The sequence below is a fragment of the Haliotis asinina genome, chromosome 16 (assembly GCF_037392515.1).
Source record: "Haliotis asinina isolate JCU_RB_2024 chromosome 16, JCU_Hal_asi_v2, whole genome shotgun sequence".
Taxonomy (NCBI): domain Eukaryota; kingdom Metazoa; phylum Mollusca; class Gastropoda; order Lepetellida; family Haliotidae; genus Haliotis; species Haliotis asinina.
This window is the reverse complement of record NC_090295.1, coordinates 49012705-49032479: the sequence shown is the minus strand read 5'-3', so window position 1 is coordinate 49032479 and position 19775 is coordinate 49012705.

Sequence of the window (19775 nt, the reverse complement as noted above, 5' to 3'; positions counted from 1 at the left end):
CGACTCGAGCTCTCGGTTGAGACAGGAGTGGCTTCCAGGGAGACCCATCTCGAACAGGACTGTTCGGAATCGTCTGAAAGCTGCAGGATACCGGGCAAGGAGGCCAATCAAGCGACCCAGACTGTCTCCAGCCCATAAGGCAGCCCGACTGGCCTGGTGTAATGACCGTTTGCACTGGAACATTGCCTCTTGGAGGAAGGTCCATTTCTCAGATGAGAGCCGGTTCTTGCTGCACATGGTGGACGGTCGTACTCGGGTCTGGAGGCAGAGGAACACAGCAATGGCTCCACGGAACATCCAGGAGACTGTGGCCTTTGGGGGAGGTTCCGTTATGGTATGGGGGTGCATTTCCATGAACTGCAAGTTGGATATCATTACCATCCGTGGCAACCTTAACGGTGTTCGTTACCAACAGGAGGTTCTTGACAGGGCTGTGGTACCTCATTTTGAGAACCATCCTCTGGCAATGAGACCCATATTTATGGACGACAATGCTAGACCTCACAGGGCGCATGCTGTAAATGATTTTTTGCGGCAAAATGCAATTGACAGAATTCCATGGCCTGCCATGAGCCCTGACCTCAACCCCATTGAACATTTGTGGGACTTTATTGGCCGTCGTGTGAGGCAGAGAGACCCACCAGTCCATAATCTCAACGAATTGACGGCTGCCCTGCATGAGGAGTGGAACAGGATCCCCCAGAATCAGATCCGGAGACTCATCCAAGGAATGAGGAGGCGTCTGGAATCGGTGGTGCGTGCGCAGGGAGGACACACTAGATATTGATGAAAGTCGGTGTGCAGACTCTCAGATGACTGTTCTTTCTTTCCATGTGACATTTGTGTTAATACACCTGACAACAACGTCTGTGGATGAATAGTAAATTGTGTCCATTTTTTCATGAATTTAAGACAGTTTTAAGAATTTGGATTTCGTTGCAATAAAGCAAAGTCTTGATACTTTTTCCCTTTAAGTTGTTTGTCAGAGATCGTCTGTTGAATAAAAAAGTGTCAAACTATATCAACCCGGCATATTTTGATTGTCAGAACACTTCAAAGTTGCTCCTATAGAAAAAATTGGGGTGTTGCTTGATTAATTTCCAGGTGTATATTACTAAATACAAGCATTGCTCCCATTATAAAAATGTGTTGATGCATTTGGTATCACACGTAACTGGGTGACATGCAATTCATCATTAATTTCAAACATAATTTTTCAAAATAAATGATACATAACGGTTTGATTGTTAGAGCAAGGAACAACAGAGGCTCTTTCCTTTGATTCAAAATGTGTAAGTTGAACAAGCGTAGAGTGTGAAGCTAACGTTGATGTTCACATTTACTCTGTTTAAGTTAAGGTATTTCATGACTGGTTGTACATATTTGAGCCTGGGCCTGTCACAGAAGCCATGTGTGACGACACACGATTTACAAACTGTCAATACAATCTCTAAGCCTGATCACACCAGTCATTTAAGTCGACTATTTCCATAAGCGTGGTTTTTGGAAACCTATTCTACCCTCCAATCGTCAACCAATTACCAGCCATATGGTGCTACAATCCCACTTATCTCACCGGGCTGTTGCAAGGAATGATCAAAACACTTCATCACTCACGACACTTGATGTAACAGAGGCGATCTGTCACACATCTACTGATGTTTGATGTAGACGTATCTAATTGGCACTGCCAAGCCACATAGCCTAAGGTGCCATAACACCGCATTTAGAATACATATAAATCCATGCTTACCATGACAGGGAATAATCCGTTCAACGAAGGTAGAGGTGTGTCCAAATACATGGTAAGTCATCAGGTGCTTTGCTGTTTCCTTGTTGCGGGTCCTTAACGAATCATACTATACCAAACACTGTTAGTCATGAGATACTTTCACTTCGGTATACTGGCATTTTATCTTGTCTCTGTTTTCGCAATACACTCTCTCTATCCCTGTAGCGTTTCTCTAGTTTCTAAATGTAGGATGGTATATAAAGACGTACACCATACTCGGCATCGTCGGCACAGCAGCACTCTCCCTTACAGGGATATTGCACGGGATTTAATGTTTGCAATTGTGCATTGCAGACTAAATAAGGCAAAAGTTAACCTCTGTCGAACTTGTCAACAAAACATGACATGTATCAGCTGGAAATACACGTTTATATTTGGCATGAGCCAGGAGACAACATAAATCAAACGTCTGGAGACTGCCAACGCTTTCGGCGGTTCCTGCCCGTCATTCACATTTTCTGAGCACAGGTACACTTCCGGACAGTTTTGTCATAATGGCTAAAGTGATTGAGTTTTTGCATCGACCAGTGTCTTATCAAAATACTTCAGGCAACTGATTCCTGTTTTCAGTTCACTCTATAATAGTCATATTGTCCAGTAATGTTCCCCACATACTGTCACTGAAGCTCCAAGGTCAGACTGAATGTCAGTTATCATGAGGATTTCATTTCATATTGATATGTTATTAATCATTTCTTCACTTGACATTTTAACTTGTTGACATGAAATCCCCCTTTAAATGAGTTTGTTTCCCCAAACACGTTTCACTGTTGTTTTTTAAGTGTTATAACTAATTACGTGGTGTCTGTCAGGACACAATTCCGACAGTGTTTTCTTTGCGTACCGAACCCTGGCACTCTTATTCGTATTCGTTTCCATGGTAATCCCATGGAAATATGTGGTAATATTACAGTTCAATGTTTCCATAGTATCGCTAGGTTGTCACTATGAAACTGATAATACGAGATATTATCATGTTAAGGTGAGCGTATCCTGCATAACCACATGCCACCTTTATTCACGTCGAAGATGATGTCCTTATCCAACTATATCAGCGCTTACTTGAGGTTGAGGTTGCGATGTTATCAGTTTTCAAAATGACACATACAATAAAACACAATAACAGTTCCCTCGTGGTAAGCACAACAAATTTCATACTACTCAACAGAAGCCTGTTTTGTCTCTACCACAAAAGTCTTAACCGAGCTGAGCCCACTGAACAATTCATACAAAACACCAGCAAGGGCTCAACATTCAAAGACGAATTGTGATAAACCATAAATTTTCAAAGCTGTGTGTAATCTGTCGTACCCACAGAAACGCATGACTTTTGTACAGCTGTGGTACTGATGAAACGGATATGTGCTTATGTTATAGTCTCAGTTGTGCGATACACCACTGCTTTAGCACAGATTTGTTTACGAATGCAGTAAGGGTCTTATCACATGTGTTTTCTTGAAATCATTTAGCCAATATGTCTCTGATAAATTAGATTTCTGACTCTTGGGATACGTTTCTCTAAGCCTTACTTGGACCATAAATGGGGTCAACTTAACACAAAATAACTTATACGTCACATGATCCTCTTTGTAATCTTGTTGACAGAACAGACTCTTGTTGTCCAGATAGTTGTGAATCAGGTAGACAACAATGTAATACGCTGTGGAAACACAGCTCGACATAAAGGACTGTATCACAGAAGTCACTTTAGTTATTGTGTTTTAGTTGTGTGACAGTCACTTCATTGTTTGATCTGCATTCTGGAAGGTATGAATACACAATGTCATTTAGAAAAGGGTCAAATGTAACATATGTTAGGCATCCTTGGCGAGCCACCTCCTCGTGGTGGGTGTTGGGTAACGCTAAGTGCCAATCCAATCCCCCGTTGTGGACCCGGGGGCATATTTGGTCCACCAACCCGTTTGCCGTGGGTTGCGGCCCTGTGTCGGTGGAGGAGTGGATCCTGGTGGTTGAGGGCATAGGAGCAGGACCAGTGTTCCTGTTGCCTAACACACCACTTTGGCCCTGACTTCGAATTCACCTAGACGGGTGGGAGGATGGGCCAGGTTATACCAATCGGCTGGTCATGCCAAGCACTTTGCATAGTGGGTATTATTGCACATATTCGATATGTTATTTGAATTTGACTCTTAGAAACTTCAATTATTTCAAGATATTATATTGTCTAGAGTCCTATGCCAGCAGGCGGTGGCTCATGGGCCAATCTAGTGATGTTGACCGCTGAATTCTATATGTTTTTAAGTTATTGTTATGGACAGAACCAGCCTGGCCATGCACTTAATAAACGAATATAGCTATTCATGTCATATTTGCTGGGGTCTAGCATCCCTGTATCCCTGGTGTCTGCATTCTGGAGACCCGGTGCAATCAGCTGCCGTCCTTGTTGACACTTCATGGTGGGTGAGGAGCAGGGTTGTGAAATCTTTTTGATATAATCATGGCTAACAATCACTCTGGTTCTACCCGAAATGAAAAAAAGAGACGTTTGGACGCTGAGATATTGTCGTCTGATGATGATGTTTCTCTTACAACAAATTCTAACTCTAGGGCACGATTTATTGTTGTTGAATCTAAGATTGGTCTTCCTTTAAAAATTAACCCGTTTGCAAAAGTGATGCTTCTATTCCAACAAATACCTATTTGTTCGCACTCTCACTAACTGATATATCTAAATCCATTAAAGCTGGCTATTTCAACATCAGAGTGGATGTGTATGTACCCAATCCACTCCGGTGTTACAACTGTTAGAAATTTGGACGTGGTTCTAAATTCTGCAATCGTCCTGCGTGCTCTCGATGTAGAGGCAATCATGAAAACGGTGGCTGTGGGGCTGCACTTAACTGTGTAAATTGCAAGGGTGAACATGACGCTGCGTATAAATCTTGTCCTTCGTGGATACATGAAAAAGATGTTTTGACAGTAAAATATCAAAACAAGATCCGTAGAATGTCAAACTAACTTGACATGGACAAACTCGGAACACCCTCAAACTGTTTCTAACTAACAGTCAGACAACGTCTACAGATAGTCAACAATTTGACATCCCTCCAGCATCTCTGTGTGTCCCAACTCCCGAAACATCAGCTAAAGCAAAATTATCAACTGAAGTGCCCAATCCTCACAAGAAGAAACAACATAGGAAAATCAAAACTAAGACTGCCACTCCTGCTGAAACACCGGTAGACTTAGAAAACTTTTTTTACCCTCTCGAGATAAATATCACCCCATCCTGTGAACGTCTTGGTAGTACTAACTACTCCTCGCTTTCACGTGAACGATCCTTTCACGTGAAACCCACCATGAGCCATTCGAGCCAGTTCTTCAGTGGAACTGCAGAGGACTTAAACATAATTCCCATGAAGTGCAGCTCTTAACGCATGATATAAATCCATCAGCAATTTGTTTACAATAAACATACCGATAAATTTGACTTCAGACGCTATAATTCCTTTCATTCTATTCTCCCCTGGGTGATAAAGCTACTGGTGGAGCTTCTGTTTTGGTGCGACAGGCCGTCATCCATAGTCCTGTTCCCCTTAACACAAACCTGCAAGCGGTAGCTATTTGTATTACCTTGCAGATTACCTTTACACTTTGTTCCTTGTACCATCCTCCTTTAAATCTTCAAAAGCTTGAACTTCATCAATTATGCGACCAGCTCCCTAATCCCTTCATCATCATGGGTGATCTAATGGGCGCAATCCTTAATGGAGTTCAACCATGAATCAAAAAGGAAAAGTGATTAAAGATTTCATATCCGATAATGACCTGTGCATCTTTATGATGACTACCTACCTGCACCCTGCTACAGGTACACATTCATGTTACAGATTCAAATTTATTGAGTAAATTCACATGGTCAGTCCATGATGATCTATGTGGAAGTGACCATTTTCTGACTATTTTGAAACCTGTGTCCCCATCTGATGTCCTTCCATCGTCACGGTGGAATTTTTAAAAAAAGCTGACTGGCAATTGTATGCCACTCTCTGTGCTAACAAATGGAAACCCGAGCTGTTCTTGGGCACTCCTGATCCCATAAAATGTTTCTCGGATGAGTATATTTGCTGATGAATGCACCCCTAAGTCCATTGCTGCTCCTCACATGGTTTGATGATCACTGCAAACAAGCAAGGAAGGCACGGAAAATGGTTGAGCATTATTTCAGTCGCCATTCTATGGTCCATAACCTCAATAATTTTAACATTTTAAATGCCAAAGCTCGGCGTACTTTTAAGCAAAGTAAACGTCAATCTAGGAGAAATTATGTATCAAAAATCAATTCACCTACGCCCATGGCCAAGGTATGGAATATGGCCGAAAAAATCAAAGGTAAAGGATCTCAACCTGGCATCCACCACCTTAAAAATGAAATGAAGCATGGTTACGGTTATGAATTTACCGTGACATACAATGTAAGAAATCGCCTGTGAACCAGCAAAGCAGAACAAAGACAAGTCTGAAATATTCACATCCTGTATTACTATGTAACGAGAGCAAGGTATACAAAGCCACAAGCCAATTTCACAATACAGATTTCAAATACAATTCAAATGCGGCAAAATCTAAGGGAATGGGTCACAAAGTATATAGTATAGCAAACTCACTCCAACAGTGAGCGGTCTGACAGCAGTAGATAAGCCGTTGACGGATAAAGCGTTGGCAATGTAACTCCAGTGAATGTCCGAACGTGTGTCGCTCACAACACGGCAACTAACCTTTATATATACTTGGAGTCGTTTCCCGGAAGAACGAGCACTTACTGCCATCGCCAACACGGTAGAATGCCCTCGAAACAATGTATCCCTGAAGTAAACAAACAGGGAATCAATGGCAAATAATCCCCGGAAAACCTGAAATGTGAATCATCTATCATACGAAATGTTACCAATCATATTTATTATTCAAAACACTAAACATTGTGACCAAGTAATATTTATTACTGAGTTAATGACAAAATATACAGAAAATACACACTCGTAACAGTATTAACAGATACTTTAGCTATTGCTGATAAACTAGGTGAAGCTTTGGCTAAGCACCCTTCTTCCTCTAACTATGTACCTAAATTTCAAAAAGATCAACAAGAAGGAAGGAAACCTCTTCATTTCAACACGAATAATGGGGAAGACTATAATGAGTTATTTTCTATTCACGAACTTCATGAAGCTCTTGACCCAGCTCACGATACTGCTGCAGGAGCTGATAACATACATTATCAACTCCTGAAACACTTGCCAGAATCCTGTTTAGAGACACCTTTAAACATCTTTGATAATATTTGGACATCTGGTGAATTTCCTTCTTCATGGCGTGATGCTATAATTGTTCCAATTCCTAAACCCGGACGTGACCATACCGATCCCTCCACTTATCGACCAATTTCACTCACTAGCCGTGTTTGCAAAACCAAGGAACGCATGATCAATAACCGATTAGTTTGGTACTTGGAAACCAATAATCTACTAACTGATATACAATGTGGTTTCCGTGAAAACAGAAGGACCATTGATCATTTAGTACGTTTAGAATCTTTTGTTAAAAATGCCATCATTAATAAACAACATTCAGTGTCGATTTTTTCGATCTGGAAAAAGCATACGATACGACGTAGAAATATGGTACTTTAAGAGGCTTTCATGATTTTGGATTAAGGGTCCGTTTGCCTCAATTTATATCAACTTTCTAAACGATAGACAGTTTCAAGTCCGAGTTTGTTCAACCTTGTCTGATCATTATAATCGGGATCAGGGTGTCCCACAAGGCAGTGTTTAGTATTAAGCTCAACAGTTTATCCAAGGTCATAAATGATTCAATAGATGGATCATTTTTCGTGGGTGATTTTAATATTTCTTGGTAAAAATATGCGCACTATTGAACGATAACTACAGTTATGTTTAAATACAATAAATAAATGTTGTCTCGAAAATGGATTTTAAGTTTCTCAGTCCAAAACTAATTGTCTACACTTCTGTAGAAAATATAAGCCACACAAGGACCCAGAACTGTCTTTAAATGGCACTCCCATCAAAGGGGTCAAGGAGGCCAAGTTCTTAGGTATAAGTTTCGACTCCCGTTTAACTTTTCTTCCGCATATTGAATATATAAAAAAATAAATGCTTGAAGGCGTTTGATTTAATAGAAGTTGTTTCAACTCAAAATGGGGAGAGGACCAAGCTACCCTCCTTTACCTCTACAGATCATTTGTCCGTTCAAAGCTTGATTATGGCTCCATGGTATATGGTGGAGCCTGTAAAACCTTAAACTTAAACTTCTTGATCCTGCCCACCACTAAGGTGTAAGACTTAATCTTGGCTCTTTCAGAACTTCACCTATTGACAGCCTCTACGTCGTATAAAAGTGTCTTTACAATACATTACTAAATTATACTTTGATGAATCTAACCCTGCCTATAACTGTGTCTTCAATCCCCTTAAGGAGGGCGTATACAGCAAGAAATCTTCTCCGCCTCATGGGTTGAGAATTAAGCCATTTATTGCCGCTTCCAGCATTGAGCTGGAAAATATAACTCCTTCCCGTCTTCTTTCCTCTGATCCTTGGCAATTGGTTAGGCCACAAGTTGACCTAACATTAACTGCATTTGAGAAATCAGAACCGAATGAATTACAGTGTAAACAAGAATATAATCAATTAAAGCATAAATATATAAATCCTTATTTACAGATGGATCCAAGGACGTTGGAGCAGTAGCTTGTGCCACTGTCATTCGAGCCAGAACAATCTCGTCTAGATTGCCGGATAACAGCTCTATTTTTACAGCTGAAGCTAACGCCATATTAACGGCTCTTAAATAAACTGAAGGTAAAATTTGAAGCAACACCAGTATTTCACTATCTTTAATGTAGATAAATTCGATTCTATGCAAGTGTCAGGGTTTCTCACATCTATAAATTTGACATATACAGAGGAATCGGTATAGACAATGACAACATAAATAAGGAAACGTTCATTTCTTTCAGTTTACTGAACAACAGCAGTTTCTTTACAGGTGTGTCCAATCACAGAAATGTTACCTGAAAAATGTTTGTCAGTTCATTGAAGAAAAGTCCACGCAATTGTACAGTAAGTGTTCGGGAAACATTCTATGGCATTCAGAGAAGCAGAATGACGTCATTAATTGCGTCAAAAGTTATACAGAATCTTCAATAATGGGTGTATCCGCCATGACTGTTAATCACCTCTTGACAACGACGTCTCATAGACAGTACCAGGTTCCTCAGGAAAGGCATAGGAAAGTGATTCCGTTCGTACACAATTGCATCAGAGAGCTCTCTGAGAGTGTTAACTGGTTGATCACGACGATAAATACGCCTCCCAATAGCGTCCCAGACTTGTTCAATTGGACTCAAATCTGGACTCAGACTTGGCATTCCATAGAATCAATGCCATGCTGTTGTTTAAGGTCCTAAACAAGCCTAGCCCTATGAGGACGAGCATTGCCATCTTGGTAAATGTGTGCAACATTTGGATAAGCGTGTATGAATGGAACGACGGTGTTTTCAATGATGTAACGACCGTATTTTGTAGCATTCATTGTCCCTTGGACAACTTTGCTATCAACCTTGGCGTCGTAGGTAAAGGCTGCCCACGCCATCGCTGATCCACCACCCCAAGCTACTGTAGGCACAACACATCGTGGGTTAAGTTCGTCTCTGTTGCCACGTCTAACTCGGCGACGTCCGTCACTAACGTAGAGATTGAACCTGGATTCATCGGACCATTTTACCCTACGCCATGTGCGTAAGTTCCAGCGTTGACGTTGCTGAGTCCATAACAAACGTTGATGTTTGTGACGATCAGTCAATCTGGACCATTTCACAGGCCTGCGTGCTTTTAAACCCCCACGGAGTAAACGTTTATTAACCAGTTCCCGTAAAACGTTAACGCCAGTTGCATGCTGCCACCTCTGACGCTACTGATTAGTGGAGTGGAAGGGGTTTTCACGTGCCATCCATAGCAACAGACGATCATCCCTTGCAGACGTCTTTCGTGGACGGCCTTTACCCTGGTCTGACCTTGACCTCGCCCATCTGGCGATATTTTTTTAAGAGTCTACTGACAACGCTTTGAGAAACATTCATACGGTTCGCTATCTGTCTCCACCGTTTCTCATGCCAACAATTTGCCATTTTTTGAGTTTGAGACATCCGATTTCGCGCCATTTCTCCACGAACGCAGCTCTCAAAACCGTGTGCTCAATACCGTGTTTTCACGAATCAGACACCACCTTTCTATTTGTGTCGTGCACGAGCATGCTGAGAAATGTACGTACAAAACATGTGCTTCGATGTTAAGATAACATATTGAACGTATGATAAATTGCATTCTGGTGTTGAACAATGATGTAGATTTTTATGATATGACTAGACATTTAGTGTTGCTTCAAATTTTACCTTCAGTATATATTCAAAGACACCTAGTCTGTCGTACAGACCCTGAAGTGTATATATCCAAGAGAGCCCAAGGAAGTCTAGAAAATGTGGCAAGTCTAGATTTTCATAGCTTCAGGGTCTGTACCAATCTGCTGAATTCACAGCCAGTATATGGCTAGTAATTATCAGTTAATCTCTAGCTGTCAATGGTATAAATTGTATAAATTCATGGGGAGGCTCCCCTACAGCTCCCCCATGGCCCCACACTTGGCTAAGACCTTGTGCCCTGTCCTCTCACCGCGAGGCAACATGTGTCGGGTTTTATTCAAGATTCCTGATCTTTCTTCCTGGAACACTGACATTCACCCTCAACTCACGCTGTCTTCGGTAGACTAAGAACTACTCTCTCAAATGAACATATTTTACTGGGAAAAGGTCATAGTTAAAAAATAAGAATAACATATACATGTATATATATAAAATGGTGACTGAGACCTTCTTCACTTTCAGGAGCTAAGGGGATCTAGACTTGCCACATTTTCTAGACTTGCATGGGCTTTCTTGGATATATTTGCTTCAGGATCTGTACAACAGACTCTTTTTTTTAATCTCAGTTGTTTTGTGACTTCATTTCCACAGGACTGGTACAAATCGATGGCAGTCTTTTCAAAGGGTTTTACAAGATGGCACCAAGTATTGTCGGTATGAGTGGCCTCGTGAACATTTTCTACACACTGTGTGTGTTGAACATTTTCCGTTAACTGTTACTTGTAAAACATTTCAATCAAAGACATGGATGGCTCTGTCTTAGTACTTCCAATAAACAGTTTTCTCCTGTGCCATGTGATTTCAATCAAACTGCCGTATATAATGCAGACAGAATATTTTGATTTGACAGAAAAATTATATTTGATATCTTTGTTGGAGTTTTGGATACATCCAGTTTTCCAGTCATAGCATTAGTCTCAAGACATGCTAACCCTGAGCTCTGTGTTTGCTACACTTGATACTTCCCCAGAGCTGCCCACACCACACTGAGAGGGAGTAGGGGTCCAGCTGGGTGGGGTGATGTTGGGGGCAATAAAAAGTCCTGTCACATACACCTTCAGTGGTGTGTCAGTAATGGAAGGATCTTTGCAAGAAATTATCGCTCTGCAGATTTGTTTAGTCTCTGAAAATGAAGAAAGTCTCAGGACTCCATTTCAGTATATTATTTTTTTCCCTATGAACGTTTTTCAGTAAAATATGTTCATTTCAGAGACTAGCTGTTAGTCTAAAAGACACCCTAAACACAAACAGTGTGTAATCTTCTCAAACTCTCTTTCTTGCCTCCAGGTTATAAAATATATTTCTTGCAAACATCCACTCTTAATTGAAATTATTGAATTATATAATAATCTTGGTACTGGCCAATACGACATCGTCTTCTGTTGGTTACCCAACCACGTAGGCATTTCTGGTAACACACTAAGGCAGCACTCAACAAATTTGTGACACCACTTCTTATTCCATACTCTGATTACAAAGCTTGCATTAACACTTGCATCCGTGATCTGATGCAGAAGAGGGACACCCAAGTAGGTATAAAAAAGTACATGAAATAAAACCGTATATTGGTTACACTTACTTGGGTTGTCATTATTAGCGTATTAGGGCCACGGTGAAAAAATGTTTGGTGTCACTATCTCCTACGTAGGACTTACTATCTCCTACGTTGGACTTACTATCTCCTACGTAAGACTTACTATCTCCAACGTAGGACTTAGTATCTCCTATGTAGGACTTACTATCATCTACGTAGGACTTACCATCTCCTACGTAAGACTTACTATCACCTACGTAGAACTTAATATCACCTACGTAGGAGTTAGGAATACTATCTCCTGCGTAGGACTTACTATCTCCTAGGTAGGAGATAATAAGTCCTACGCAGGAGATACTGACACCAAAAACCTTTTTCACCGTGGCCCTAATACGCGTCCGTAGTTTTGTATCCCTTGTGATGAAGGAATCACAGTCAAGCAGATCCTGCTTGACTGTGTTGAGTATTACATCACAAGGGATCCGTCCTCGTTTAATTATTTTATTTTTAAAGGAATTAGATGTGTTAATTGAATTATAAATAGATAAATATTTTATAATTGGAATATTAAATTAGTAACTCAAATTGATAGTGGCTGTACCCTCAAAGGGGGTTGAAGTACTGTAAAATAATTGTCCTCCTGAGAGGGTACTTAAGTCCAAAAATATTTGAAGTAAATTTATGTTTTCCAGGTTTTTAATCGTAGAATACGTGTTCTTTTACTGTATAGCTAGATTTGTCTAAATTGCTAATAGCTGAAGGAATGATGTAAATACAACTATGCTCCATGCAGGAAGCAAAAGTCCCCATGGTCCTTAGTATGGTGATCTACCTTTATAGCTCATGTTAATATTGTATTGTCCTCTGTATATATATATATATATATATATATTGTTTTAGGTCTAATCACTAGTTTTACATTCTACTCTGTGACATTCTAGTTAAACCATTACTGTCCTTCACTGACAAGTCTTTACAATGTATGTGCTATTAATTTATTGCATTTTTATAATTAATCGTTCTCGTCACGAACGGCTGCAATATTGCCGATATGACGTTAAATATTCACTCACTCACTCACTCACTAACATGTGTTATATTGTGAATTACACTTTGTTAGTGAAGTACATATTCTGATAATTTGGGAGGTTGAGTTCCATTCGGGATTCGAACCCACACTATCAAAGTCAGGCACTCACTCGCTAGCATACAAAGTCAACCGCCTAACCTGCTGAGCCACAGCGGATTCCACATGGAAGGGATTCGAATTCCGAGACGATTTAACACAACAAAAGTCAAAGTACCAGAGGTTTGACTGCAGCATTTCCATTCTAGTGAGGGTTACTGCCAAGAAAAGTATGCGTCAACAAACTGCGTCAGTTTGGTGTTGAAGAGAGGCGATGCGATAGTCTAGTGGTTACAGCTTAAGCCGGGATCGATTCTCCACGTGGGCACAATATGAGAAGCCCATTTAAGGAGTAACCCGCCATGATATTGCTGGGGTATTTCTAAAAGCACTCCCAGATTCAAGCTGATCTTTCTCAGTGTAATAGACAACATCAACCAACGTACTCTTACAAAAATTAATTCGGAGCATACAATCAGTTTTGATTATCTGCCAAATATTTTCTATTGAGGTTTAAAGAGAGAAAGCGCAGGAGACACTTTTATGGATGGATCTCTAAAGAAGAATATTTCAGACACAGTGCTTTGGCGAACATTAGGAGAATCTGCTGCTTAGTCGGTAGCATCTGCCATTCACACAGTGAACTTGACAAAGTAAACGGTTATTACCTGTCGCTGCAAAACGGTACTTATGACATACGAAGGCCACTAGCAGTTGGGTCCTACATTTAGGCAGACAGTCCTTTACGTAATTACTGGAATTATGTTTTTCTTCAGGAACTGTTGGATTCCGAATGAAAATTAAACTCAGTGATGTTCCTACGTACGTGTGCCTTGTGAAGGGGATGTTCGGCAAGGACGTAGACGAGGTCTTTCCACAACCACAACTGGGACAGTGTGTTGCGTGATAGCCGTTGTCCTTTACATCGGAGTATGTTTTGCTGTCAAATATATTTGAGATTAAGTTTTGTCAAGCCAGCTGATGTACTTTGTTTTCAAATGTAATGTTTTATGGAACATTATACTGAATCAGAAATTTCAAACATAAAGTCTCAAACTGAGTCATGCATCACTTCAAAATTTTTACGGTAGGTACAGTGCTGGTGATGGTTTAACACGTTTGAAGCGTTGAATTAAAAACAAAATGTCAATTCCATTGGAAATGTATATGACACTAGGTGCATAACATAACACCCCATTCTACAACGAACTGGCACGTCGACGATCATTTTGTCACAATGCTCTGCGATACTTCATCGAATGAGTTGAATTGGCATAGACACGCTGACAGAAACACCAACTCATTTTCATTTACGTCTGTGCATGTTTTGTTGTTTTTCGTCACATTTTAAAATCTTTTATCTGTGATATTTAATGGTGGTCTGAATAATCAGGTCAGGACCACACAATGAAGTGATTGATGTCAAGATGTACACATTTGGGATACAACGAGGTGTCAGTCAAGATCTGACCACCAGATGGCGTTATCCGCCCTTTATTACAAGCATAACTACATTTTTATCTAGTTTTTCTCTCGTCCCTTAAAGCTATGTTGTGGTGTCTTGTACATACATGCACAGGGGATTGTGCTAAACACTATAGCTAGTACTGCCATCAAGGTATATACTGTCACTGAAGGGGTATTAGTACAATATAAACGGAAACTGACGTAACGAGGTCAGGAAAGCAAGTTCGTCTTGGAGCAAACTGCACAATGATTACTGTATGTATCCCATTAAAACTATGCACACATTTCTAGCCAATTGATTTACCTACAAAATGAGACATACAGCACAAAAATCGAAGCAGTTCTTCGGGAGCTTGGGTCTTGGGAACCTCGAAAAATCGGGATGACATGGAGACGTAGGGCTACAAACGTAATACATGGATACATAAATTCATTGTCAGTAATGGTACACGATACACGTATAATTAATCAAGCTGAGGTCTCTTTAAAATATATTCTCTGCGTGAGACTTAAATACAACCTACAATTATCAATAGAACATTACAAGACCGTTCCGGCATATCGACTGAAACAGCGACTGTACACGTGGGTTTCTCTGTGTGATTCACATGGCCAGTGGCTGAAAACTAAATACGGATATTTGTTCTTTAGTATACGACGAGAGTGTCATCCATCAATCATTTGCTTAATCATCTTAATTATTGCTACTCGTGTATTTTCGTTTAATAATTACACTATCATGCCGCTTGCCATGGCTAGGTAACAATTTGTCAGTATCGCAAACACATGTAGCTGATTAATTGACGACAAGAAATTTCTTAAATGTTCTCATCTTGTCAGATCACCAGACAATGATCACTAACGTGCCATAGTTTACTATTGCCCCGCGATTCCACGTTTACGATTCTTCCGCTTATGGGCCAGATTGAAGATCAATTGCCATGAAGGTCACTGAAGATCAATTGCCATGAAGGTCGTAAAGTGGTTTTTATTTGTCAGCTTTTAGACATAGAAAAGACAGAGATGGTATTTTAGAACGCATTAATATTGATCATTTGCTCCTTAATGTAACACGTTATTAAAGGTCACTTCTTTCAATTACTGAATAGCGTTTTCACTTTGTACAGGGTTTGCGTCTTGCTGGCATTATAGAATCAACACTTTTCGAAATAAAGTCTTTTTTGAATAAAGAGGAACATGCCAAACAGAGTGACTGTGAGATTCAGTCAGTTGTTAACGGTAAATATGTTGTACTGTAAGCACATGACATTTCCTACAGTGAGTCACTGGTGTCACTTGATATTTATTCGCCATTTTCTATTTTAAATAAAAACAACAACAACAACAAACCCAAAAAAATCCAACATAGTTGGTTGTTGTTTATGGCCGCACTCACCAATATTCCAGTCATATGGCAGCGATCTGTAATAACCGAGTCTGGTCCACACAGTCCAGTGATTAACATCACTGTTACACGAGTGTGTATTTCCTGTATATTTATGTTATTAATTCGGTAATAATTATTACTGGGTCACAATGTTTAGTGTTTTGAATAGTAAATATTATGGGTTTCGTTTTAATGTCTGGTCGACACTTTTAGCATTATGGTTTTCCGGAATTTATCTGCTCTTAGTTTTCGATGTTTACATCCGGGAGACTTATTCGAGGGCGTTCTACAGTGTTGACGATGTTCGTTTGTGCCCGAACTTTCGGGAAATGACTTAGATTATATATAAATAGGCTGGTTGCCGTGTGGAGGGTGACACTCACACTTATCTACATCACTGCCACGCTTGATAATCGAAACCCGTCAAGGCCTGAATCTACATTATCTGCTGTCGCACCGATCGCTGTGTTGACATTCTGCCATAGTTGATTCTCTCTCAAACCAAGACTTTGGTGAGTTTGCTATATTGTATTTTGTTACCCACTGACTTAGATTTTGTCTCTCTTGAATTGTATCTGTAATCAGCATTGTTATATTGACTTGTGACTTTGTATACCTTGCTCTCGTTGCATAATAATAATAATAGAATTTGAACGTAAACAACTTATCTTTGTTCTGTTTTGCTGGTTTACAAGGGGATTTCTTAAATTGTTGTCACGGTAAATTCTTAACCGTAACACCTGGCATGCGATGACATGTATTAAGGAAGTCAGTCGACACCCGATCCAGTTAGTCGGAAGGGTTAGTTAAGATCTATCCCGCTTCTTCGAGTGTCCTCTATATAATACCTGTATACGATTGTGGCAAGGGCGGTGTACCCCGCTCAGCAGAATTGTTCAAAGTCCAATGTTGATTTGATGATATGGAACCTTGGCGCAATGCACGAATTTGTATCGAACGTCACATGTTTTATTAATGCGTCAAATTTATATATGTTTTGAGCATGTCTTTTGGATATACGTTTTGAAAGTTTTCTTAAAGTACTTGGACAAACTAATTCTGAGCACGAGTCGTAAGAAATGAATTTTTGCATTTCGGGATAATGCTCAACGAAAGGCGAGTTTAAGTGTCTTACGCGAGTCTTACGGATCTCTCATGTCGGTCCTAATAGATATGCAAAGTGATAGATACACTGTCAGGTGTACTTACTGTGGTATTATTTCACAGAGATGTGCTGCAAGTAATCAAAAGTTTATTCTCGGGATTGTGTTCCTTGGCATTGCAAGTGTTGTCTCTAACGACACAGGACAGTACTTTATCAGACGATAGTGTATTCTTTTGATTTACGCAACAATGTATTGGCGTCACTCTGTAGTTCTAGTCGACGTCGTCTTATTCAAATCTGCTGCATTACGTCACAATGTAACTGACGTCACGATGCATGTCAGTTCTTATAGCGTCGTACAGCCTCTTGCACTTATCAACTCCGTAGAATCCGTTGTTTGGTCTGCAGTCTGCATCACTCGTGGTAACATTGCGTTCATGTTTTCAGATAAACTGTCTCAGTTTGACTCACAATTTAACATCGGCACAGCCACGTTGTTTCGGTCGTTTTTTCAGCCTTAGATTAATTGTAATTATCCTAGGAAAGTGTTAAATTTGGCATCGAAGAAAAGAAACACAGTTCGCTCTTTCACTCCACCACCATGTGAAGTGTAACAAAACACACTTTGGCCATGAGCTAATTTAGTCCAAGCATCCTCGTGCTTTATTAACGGCAACGTCCGCAATATTTACATTCTCACAATGCATTCCAGGAATGTCGCACTGATGTGCTAAACTTACGTTGGTTTTAGAAATGCTTCATATGGCTGATGCTAATCACAGCACATCCGTGTAATACAACACATCCGCGCCCTGAACCAGTATAACGAACTCTCATCATAGTCCATGGCGAGAGTGTGCTTCATTACACTATACAAGGTGTCCTGGTGCTTTACGTATTATAGTTCACTACTCATGGTGGCAGAGCGAACAGCACTTCTTAGATAACCCGTGGCATAGGTGAGATTGTGGCATCACATACGTATGAACAGAAAGGAGGGCATAATGGACTTCAAATAGTAGTAATGTGTTAATATATTGCGTTAATATCCACAAGTGTATGCTCAAAATGCTTACATCACCACCACGGTCGGCGGTTCGCTATGCACTAAAACCTAAGCTTTCTAAGGGGTGCTGGAAGTCATATGAACATCACATCCATATGGGCAGAGACGATTTCATGAGACGATGAGTTCCCAGTTGTCAGTGCTTATAGTAAGAGTCGCCAAATATCAGCATGTCATCTGGCTTAATGGTTTGAGGGATAGATTGATTATATGACGACCATTGCACATGCTCGGCGTTACCTCTTTGATTGTATTACATTATTTACAAATATTGGATATGTGTATTTCGTAAATGTGTTTCAGGTCTTCCCTCTCATTGCTCCTATATATATTCAACTGTTCCAAACATATTTGTTGAGTGTATTGTGGCATTTTGACAAAGTAATGCAGAACATCACGTTATGTCACAGAATGCAAAATAAAAAAAAATATCATTTGCGTTTTGTAAAGATATTGACATTTCGTTTAACCTAGAGTTTTATGTTTATAACTACAATTTCCCACGTGTCAAAGGTGACTTTCATCATTGCGTTTGCCTTTGGTTTAGAAAGAAGCGACGATTTGTCACTGTGTTGCGGCCTGACAATTTCGAAGTGCAGTGTCATGTAAGTTGTAACTTGATTTCCTGACATAAAAGTTCCGAAAATAGTTATGATAACATATTACGTCTTACCTCATAGATTTTGATCAAAAGTTTCGATTGGAGTGCTGCGTTAATAATATCCCTTTGATATATTTGAGACCCAAGCATGTTAATGGACACAAAGTATTAGGTTCCAGAGGTTTTCCTGACAAGTAACTGTGATCATTTCCGCCTCAATAGCGCTTGCAATATTGCAGACACGAGTTCCTTGTCTGTCCAGAAAAGTCACAAGTATCTGAAGTGTATCCAAATCACGTATTCTGGTAAATCATATATGCCAGGATAGACACGGTAATTTGCTGGTTAGGTACCACACTCAAGATCCGCTACCCTTAAAGAACTTGGGTGTAAGTGCAGTGAGTGAAATCTACCATCAGTCCCTTTTTCCACCCAAAATACGTGACACTTCTCTAATCTAGACTTTTTGCACCCAACGAGACAATTCTATAACCTGACGCTTACTTTATCCAGTTACAATCCAGAATGTTCCAAATATTTTCCTGGCGTGAAGACATCTTTGTCGAAATTGAGAACACTGTCCAGATTCTGTTATTCAGAAGACATACGTTGCAAATCTAACTTGAAGGGCTTACGACTTGACATTTATGAAGAATACATATAGCTCGACTTGATTTTGTAGACAAAATTAATCACATATCCTGTAAATGACAGCCAAGGACAGTTGTCATAAGGTCCGATGCAACTGGTCAAGTGTCATGCTTCAACAACGGACATTTAACGTCACTATCGTTGTGGGTACTGTCATTTGGGTATTTCTCAAATGATTCGGAGATACGTACATCTAGTGTTTGAAACACATACTCCAAACCAGTGTCTCCCACGATGCAAAACCCCTGCGTATTTGATTCTCATTTCATGACACTAGGGTAAATGATAATGTCTTTACCAACTGTAAACACTGTTCAAACTAATTGCCATAATTGTGAAAAATGTAATAATGTTAAACATGTTCAATGGATTTCGTACCCTGATCTATGTAATATGTAATTACAGCCCCAATTACAGTTAATTTCGTTTAGTGTAGTTACGTTTCTATTATTGTTGTCCTATGGTCGTTACAAGTCGCATCTTCTACAAACCGTTCGGTGGTTTCCGCCTCTTGCTTGATTAATAACGTATGATGTCCGAATGTACATATTCCTAGTGTTCCCTTCCGCCACTAAACGGAACCA